General features: G+C 50.0%; 1 non-coding gene across 1 annotated transcript; it reads right to left on the bottom strand.

Annotated features, from left to right (window-relative positions):
- Positions 1–227: 227 nt before the first annotated feature.
- Trnaa-ggc (transfer RNA alanine (anticodon GGC)) lies at positions 228–300 on the bottom strand. The gene has a single exon. It is a non-coding gene; the product is annotated as a tRNA-Ala (tRNA).
- Positions 301–8,905: the final 8,605 nt, after the last annotated feature.

Genomic DNA, 8,905 nt, shown 5'->3' with positions numbered 1-8,905 from the left:
ATATATATATATATATATATATATATATATATATATATATATATATATATATATATATATATATATATATATATATATATATATATATATATATATATATATATATATATAGACAGAAAATAAGGGTTGGCAGTCAAGAAAACATCGGAAATCAAAGGGGAGGTTGTGGTGGGTCATAGAAAAAGATGAAGAATTTTTCGAGTCGGAAAGAAAGTTGGGAAAAAATGCCCGCCGGGTGGGATCCGAACCCACGACCTCCAGAATGCCGGTCTGGTGCGATAACCACTACCCTACCGGCGGGGCTGTTTCCCCAGCACTTTCTCGGGTATTTAGGTTAGGGTATTTTTCTTTTGCTGCATTTGGGGGTGGTAGCCAGCGCCACTCGGACTACTCGGGGTGAAGGAGACCTTCTTTTTAACCCCCGGGCCGTGACTCGAATGTCTACGACATGTCGAGAGTGGTCGACCAGCGTTGAACCCTCTTAAGCTCCCTTTGGCACCAAGACTGCCAGAACAGAGGCCCTCGCTAAGCATGTAGCGAATGAGAAAATGGGAAATGAGGGGCTCCGTGAAATAAGACAGAAAATAAGGGTTGGCAGTCAAGAAAACCTCGAAAAGCAAAGGGGAGGTTGTGGTGGGTCACAGAAAGAGATGAAGAATTTTTTTAGTCGAAAAGAGAGAGAGAGAGAGAGAACCTTTAATGAAAAGGATGACCACTGGTCACGATGGGGAAAGGAATGGGGAGGGAGGGTAAGAGAAAATAAACAAATTAATGCTGGTCGTTCTCAGTAGTCAATAACTGGGCCAGTTCTTGGAACCTGCTGCTTCATGGGCCAGTTCATGGTGATCGCAATAGGGTTTGTGCACATACACCAGTTCGTTCGGGGGAGGACCCGCTCAAACAACCCGTGCCAGACCGCTTTTGATTGAATAAACCGCTATTTCATATAATAGTTGTGCATCAGTTTGTTGTGGATCGGGATGGGGCTGAGGAGATTGAAATGTACGGTGCGTGGCGAAAGCTGGGCACCACCAAACTAGGTGTGTGAGGTCTGATGGTGTTGTGGTACGGCAGTAAGGACATCGAGGGGGCAGGTGAGGGGTATACCACTTGCGAAGCGTTTCAGGTGTGTACGCTGAATTTGCAATATATTTGTTAATAAAAATTTCGCCTGAGCGGGGAATAAGAGGTAGGCGGCTCAGGTAGCCAGCTGGAGTTAGGGCTTTTAGACGTGTGCGTCGGTCCTTCTTGTGCTGGTGAATACGCATCGCTGGGGAGGGAGAGGGGGACCGCGACGGCCTTACCCCAGGCACCAGTGGAGGATAAGAGGGAGAACTCTCCTGAGCGGCCATATGAGCCGCCTGGTTGCCTGAAGAAAATGGTTCGTGGCCAGGTACCCAGTCGACGCGGATGTTGGTGTTGTTCCGTTTGAGGAGTTGAATTTGAAATAGAATTTCGTGGACGACAGGGTGGGTCGAATCATATGATCGCAAAGCTGTGAGGGCCTCGTACGAATCTGTGAGTATACGTATGGAGGGCGGTAGAGGTGGGTCACAGTCAAAGGCGATAGCTGACACTGCGTTGTTAATAGCGTACAGCTCCGCATCGAGGCTGGAAAGTTCTTTGCCAATTATGGTAGTGTACCCTGAGAGAACCGGTGCCTCAGGGCATGTCCAAGCAAGGCCCGCGCCGTACTGGTTTACGCTTGCGTCCGTGAAAATGTCCAGTTCGTTCTGAAGGCGATCCCTTTGGAGGCGTCGGATGCGCCGCTGTCGCAATAGAGTATTAGTACGCTCTATAGGTCTGCTATGCGTAGCAGTATCAATTGCTGGTCGCTGCCAGGGTGCTATGGGGACTGGGTAATTGGAAGGTACTGGTGGTCTTCTGGCGTCCCACGCTACTAAGGCGTGTCCCTGGTGTGTAAGGGGTCTTTTGAAGTCCGCCTGGGCTTTGGCCTCCTGAATGATGGCTTCAATAGGAGGAAGAGGTACAGCTTGCTCCAGTTTACCAATGGGTGCATGCTTTGGTAAGCCAGTGACTGTCCTGAGGGTCGCCCGATGTAGCACCTGAATGGTTTTGGTGTCGGTCTTGTTGAGGTCGTAAGCCGTTGCACCGTACGTGAGGGTGCTCACAGTGACAGCCCTGGCCATATTCAAGATGGCTTTCTGCGATGCTCCACCATATTTATTCGACAATCGACGAATGGAGTGCAGTATGGCATTCCATTTCTGTTTTAATCTTTTGAGCCAGATGCCAGGACTGTTTTTTGTTCCACTGGGAAGGCCTAGGAGTGTAATGGGCTCAGTTGAAGCAGATACATCGCAGTTGACTAGGTTGACTACAATTTCTTGGGGCGGGTCAGGTGGCTTACAACCGTATACTGCCAAAAATTCGGTTTTTTCAGGTGCGAGTTGTAGACCTAGCTGAGCCAGAGTGAGCTCAAGGCTATTAGCCGCAGCCTGTAGCTCAACAACCTGGCCCTCTAAAGAATCAAAGTCGGCCGCTTCAGTCCAAACCGTGATATCATCGGCGTATATGGTGAAGCGGGCGCCTGAGTCAATTTCAAGTTGTCGAGCTACTCTGGTCATGGCCAGGTTGAAAAGTAGAGGGCCTAAAATCGACCCTTGGGGAACACCGCGGTCGAGGTAGTAAGTCGTAGGTTCCCATCCAGGGTGCGAACCGTGAAGGCGTACAGGCCGGCTTTGGAGAAATGCTCTAATCCAATTTTGCGTGCGGGCACTGGGGTAGGCGCGAGCAAGTTCCTCTAGAATGACCAGGTGGCTAACGTTGTCGAACGCCTTTCTCAGATCAACCGCCATGGTCAGGTCAGGAGTGCCGCGATGGTAGTGAGGGCGGTTAATTACCCTACGCAGAAGCCAGAGGCTATCATGCGTGCCAACATTTGGCCGGAAGCCTGTTTGGGCAGGGTGAAAATACGGTTGGACATATTCCAAATAATGTGTGAGCCGATTGTTGATAAGGCGCTCAATCAATTTGCAAATAACGGGCGTGAGGGATATCGGCCTAAGGTTCTTGATTTCACTGGAATGCTTGTTGGGTTTGGGAATAGGAAAAATAAGTGTTAGTTTAAGGTGTTCTGGCACTTCTCCGTGCTCCCAGAGGTCATTGATCTGACATAAAAGGTGTTCCAAGGCCTCAGACGGGAGGTTTCGGAGGTGCTGCCACGTGACACCGTCATGACCAGGCGCAGAATGAAGCCGTCCCTGGCGGATTGCGATGCGTAACTCGGCCATTGTAAAAGGTAGCTCCAAGTCAGGGTCAGGCTGAGGAATATCAATAATTGGAAGTGGAGCGGGGGGAGAGGTGGAAGCATGGGGAAAGAAGGTACTTATAAGTCGCTGCTCCACTGTTGATGGGTCTGCGCTGAGGGTTAGGGTAGCGAAAAGAGGGGTTCGTTTGGCAGTCTTCTGAGTGAGGCTGCGGTGCAGACGCCAAAGCGCCGGTAAGCCTCTCGCGTGACTGAGGGTGTCACATAGAGTTGTCCAATAATATTGGTTTAGCTCTTTTTGATAAGCGGTAATAAGTTGGTACTGTTTACGAATCTTTTGGAGATCTTTCTGGCATTTTCCATTAGATCTGTAGGTGCGAGTGAGCTTATGTACTTTTTTCCAAAGGTTAGCCATGTGGTTGTCCATGTGCGGTGTTTCCATAGCACATTCAATGTCCTCCTGTGCCCGGATAAATGTTGTGGTGATTAAGGAGCAGAAATCCCGTAATGAGGCTGGGGGAGATGCATTCATTATAGCCTCCCGGAAGGCATCCCAATCAATTCGCTTCATGGTCTTCCGTCGGCGGATCTTCTTCCCACGGAGATGGATAAGTATTGGGAGATGATCACTGCCCCAAGTTGTAGAGAACGGTAACCATTTGCGAGTAAGGCCAGGAGTAGCCCAGGTTAGGTCAGGGGTCGTATCTTGCTGCGAAGAATGAAGGCCAACTCGAGTGGTCATGCCTGGTTCATTAATTAAAATGAGATTTGAGGCCTCGGCGGCGTCTTCTAGCGCTTGTCCACGAGAATGAGTGTGGGCATAGCCCCATGTGGTGCTGTGTGTATTGAAGTCACCACCGAGAAGGATTGGGGTACCGGGAAATTGGGCCATGAGAGCAGGAAGCCAGGCGAAAGAGACGTTAGTTTTTGCTGAATTGACAGGTTTGTAATAGGCAGTGGCCACGATAACAGCCTTACCGCTAGGTAAGCGGGTGTGCACCGCGACGACTTCATGGTTGCTGGAGTTAAATTCGCTAGAAAAAATTTGCTGGGTACCTACGGAGGAACGCACCAGAACTGCAGCGTAACCGGGGAGAACAGAAGTGGTAAGAGAACCACGGCGGATGTGATGAGGTATAGAGGGGTTAGAAAACGTAACATACTCAGCTACGTGAGGGGTACAGCGCGTTTCTTGGAGAAGAATATAGAGTGGTTGAATTTGTTTTATTTTCTGTTTGAAGATAGTTTCTTGTTGGCAGAAGCTTCTGCAGTTCCACTGTAGGGCAGTCGCGGGTGTACCTATTGTGGCTGTTTGGTGGGTCGAGATGGGACTTTGCGAGGGGGTTCTTTGGGGGGCTCTTGCTTGGGCAGTTTCTGAATAACAGATTCAATTAGGGTTCTGATCTGGCTGAGTTGGTTGTCAAAGTTTTCCTGGTCTTTTTTTCGATCTGCCTGGCGCGCGAGACGCTCATAATGAATGTCCGTGCGGACAGCCTGGAGGGCAAGTTGAAGAGGGGAGTCGTGGGACGACTTGGAGGTTGGTGTGCGCTTGGTGCTGGGGCTACGGCTGGGTCGGTTTTGGGAGGTCAGACGGAGCTTGGAGTTAGACTTCGCGGGAGGCTTTGTTCTGTCAAGGAGGCGGCTTCTGAGCTCTTGGTTCTCTGTGCGGAGTTGGCGATTTTCAGTTCGCAGCTGTTGAATGTCGGAACGCAATGCAGCCAGTTGCGAAAGTATGGAGGCCAAAGTTGCATCCTGGGGCTTACTGGAAGAAGATGCGACGGCATCGGATTGATCCGCCGATGCTGAATTAGTTCGAATGCGGTCAGCCCAAGATACACCCCGCGATGCATCGCGTTGAGGGTTGTTGGCTGGCGGGGTAGGGATTCTGCTGGGGCATGTGGGGTTGAGGGCAATGTGTCCAAATTCCTTACAAGAAACACAGTAAATCTGAGGGCCACAACCATCATCTTCCGAGTGCGTTTTGCCGCAGGAGTTACAAACTGCCTCTGCCGGGCAGGAGCGAGCCATGTGTCCGACGTTGTGGCAGTTGTAGCAGACTAGCCTCTTGGGTTGGTACGGGGAGACTTTCACAATGGCCATATAATATTTGACTACCTTTGGTAGCGTGGGTGTATCGAATCGGAGCAAGGCACGGTTTGTGCGGCCGAGACGGGTACAAGATAGGATATTGGCCTGCTCACAGCGGAGCCACCGGAGTGTTTCTTCGTTGCTTTCATCGGGCTCTATTGTGATGATTCCTCTAGAAGTGTTGGGCTTGTAGGGAGACAGTTTGATTTCTACTGGGACATTTTGACGGGCACCTTTGAGGTCGAAATGTAGTGACGTGACGAGTAGTAGTCTCGATGCGTGCGTGTCATCATAGACTGTTATGTAAACACAGTTGCCTATGGTGTCATATTTGTGCGAGGCGAGTTCAGCTAGAAATGGTTGGGGGGCAGTTGTTCCAATGACATGTGCGAAAGTATGCTTGGGAATGTCGTTAACACTGAATCTGATGAGCGGTCGTAGCACAAGTTGAGAGCGGGGCCTACTCACCCGGTCGGTGCGAGTTACTCGATCTTCAGCTCGTATCTTGGGTCGGCACCACTGTCGCACTGGTTGCACGAAAGATTGCAGCGTCGATGGAGGAGCTGACTGCGATGGGTCAGGTTGGATGGGGTCGTCTTGGGAACGGTTCTCGTCTTGAGCCTGACCGTCTTCATCCATTGGAGTCACAGATTCCAGCTGTGATGGAGGCACAGTTCGTGAAGTAGGCACTCGATTAAGAGAGGCAGGCCGCAGTGGTGTCGAGGCTCGATTTGACGAGGTAGAGATGGGCCTCATAGAAACCGTTGTGGGCAGTGACAGCTGAGAGGCACAAAGCAAAGGTGGGGCAACACATTGAGGGGACGACGCTAAAGCTTGCGACAATGTCGACAGGGGTGGCTGCTGCAGCAACGACGGCCGCAGCACCAGGCGAGAGGCTGGTGGCGCGGACGTTGCGCTGGTGTTAGGCGTAGCGCAGACGGAAACGAGCTTTGCCCCACAGTTCCGATTGAGCTGCGTCCCCTCAAAAGTCCAGCGGCCAGATGACAGCGATGAACTTCAAGGAGCCATTGTCACCAAACAAAAGTGCAGCACATGAGTAAAACAGGTCAAAAAATCAATTAGAAAGGAGCCGTTGTGCAGCCAAAGCACGGCGACCTTCTTCTTCTTCTTCTTCCCCAGTCGAAAAGAAAGTGGTGAAAAAATGCCCGCCGGGTGGGATCCGAACCCATGACGTCCAGAATACCGGTCTGGTGCGATAACCACAACGCTACCGGCGGGGCTGTTTCCCCAGCACTTTCTCGTGTATTTAGGTTAGGGTATTTTTGTTTCCGCGTGGTCTTGTGCCCCGTACGTCACTCTAACTTTATCTTTTCGTTTTTGAGTTTCAGGACAGGCCTCTTCCAGGAATATTGCCGTGGGTGACACGTGCCATTTCAGTTGCCGGGTCATTGCTTTTTCTTTTGTGTGTGGGTTCATGTGGTTTCCCTCCCTGTTTTTTTCTCCTTTCTTTTCTTTTTTCCTTGTCCTAGTTAGTTTACCCCCGTCTCTACCTTTTCTTTTCACCTGAGGCTTGCAGATAGTTTCTGATAAGGACCCCACCCTCACCGCCTGGTCTGCTTCCGGCGGTTCTGAGATCCTTCCGTATACCCCGCGGCGGGTCAATAAACCTCCTCTCATCCTTTCTCTCCCAAAATTCCACGAATATCAACCACCAGCTGACTTCCGTGTGACCTACTTCGCGGCTTAAACTAGACAACCTTCTTGGCACCTCAATCTCTCCCCCGACATACTCCCATACCAATCAGCTTGCTCAATTTCCTTCCATCTTTCCCTCTCCTTTCACCTGGGGTCCTACCCCTATATAAACCGTGCCTGCCAGGCGAGAGATTGCCCTGAGGAAAGCAAGTGCTCTTTGCTGAAACGTAGGTCACAATCGCGCTTTTACCTTGTTCGAAGTCGTTCTTCTCTTATATATATATATATATATATATATATATATATATATATATATATATATATAGCAAGGAAATGAGGGGCTCGTTGAGGAAATACAGAGAGATACGGCAGCAGTCTACAACGCCAAAGGAGGCATAGGGGTGTGGTTAGGCTCTTTTTTCTTTTTCACTATGGTTAATGAAGTAAACATTTTTTTTAATATACAGAAGAAAGAAAGCAAGAAAAACACGCGCCCAGAGTGGGGACCGAACCCGCGCCTTTCGATTACATGTCGAATGCCTTACCAATTCGGCTATCTGGGCGACTGTGTTCTCCTTCACTTTCTGGGCTATTTATATTTACTAGAAGTGTATCTGACGCTTGAGGGTGGTAGCCAGCGCCACTCTGACTACACGGGGAGAAGGGGACCTTCTTTTCAACCCCCGGGGCGTGACTCGAGCGTCTACAGCCTGTCATGAGCGGGTAACTGGCGGGAAGCCCTCTTATGCTACCAAGGCATCAAGGCTGCCAGAGCCGAGACCCTCGCTAGGCTTTCGCAGAATAATACAGCAAGGAAATGAGTGGCTCGTTGAGGAAATACAGAGAGATACGGCCGCAGTCTACAACGCCAAAGGAGGCATAGGGGTGTGGTTAGGCTCTTTTTTCTTTTTCACTACGGTTAATGAAGTAAACATTTTTTTAATATACAGAAGAAAGAAAGAAAGAAAGAAAAACACGCGGCCAGAGTGGGGACCATGTAATCGAAAGGCGTGGGTTCGGTCCCCACTCTAGGCGCGTGTTTTTTTTTTCTTTCTTTCTTCTGTATATTAAAAAAACGTTTACTTCATTAACCGTAGTGAAAAAGAAAAAAGAGCCTAACCACACCCCTATGCCTCCTTTGGCGTTGTAGACTGCTGCCGTATCTCTCTGTATTTCCTCAACGAGCCCCTCATTTCCTTGCTGTATTATTCTGCGAAAGCCTAGCGTGGGTCTTGGCTCTGGCAGCCTTGATGCCTAGGTGCCATAAGAGGGCTTCCCGCCTGTTACCCGCACACGACAGGCTGTAGACGCTCGAGTCACGCCCCGGGGGTTGAAAAGAAGGTCCCCTTCTCCCCGTGTAGTCAGAGTGGCGCTGGCTACCACCCTCAAGCGTCAGATACACTTCTAGTAAATATAAATAGCCCAGAAAGTGAAGGAGAAGACAGTCGCCCAGATAGCCGAATTGGTATGGCATTCGACATGTAATCGAAAGGCGTGGGTTCGGTCCCCACTCTGGGCGCGTGTTTTTCTTTCTTTCTTTCTTCTGTATATTAAAACAAAATGTTTAATTCATTAACCGTAGTGAAAAAGAAAAAAAGAGCCTAACCACACCCCTATGCCTCCTTTGGCGTTGAGAAGACGAGGAAGTGGACTGTGCAGCCCAGTGCGATGGGCATCTTACACCGACGAAGACGACAACGGTTGGCGTGGGGTTATCACTCGTGCTGTGATGGCCGAATTGTAAATAGCTTGCATCTCTTTCTGTAAATAGATCGCTTCAGCATCGACCATGGTTCATGTCGTCCGTCCTACCGCCACCTAACATGTTTTGGTGGAGGTTGCGGTTCTCATCCCCTTCGTAGACCTCCAGCTACGCCCGTGTCGGTTTCTGAAGTGACCACCTCAAGGATCAAGGATCGCGTCGGTCCGCCC

This window comes from Haemaphysalis longicornis, unplaced genomic scaffold (assembly GCF_048455015.1).
Source record: "Haemaphysalis longicornis isolate Haplotype H1 unplaced genomic scaffold, Haemaphysalis longicornis Haplotype H1 scaffold_3, whole genome shotgun sequence".
Classification (NCBI taxonomy): Eukaryota; Metazoa; Arthropoda; class Arachnida; order Ixodida; family Ixodidae; genus Haemaphysalis; species Haemaphysalis longicornis.
This window is presented reverse-complemented; position numbering and strand designations above follow the sequence as displayed.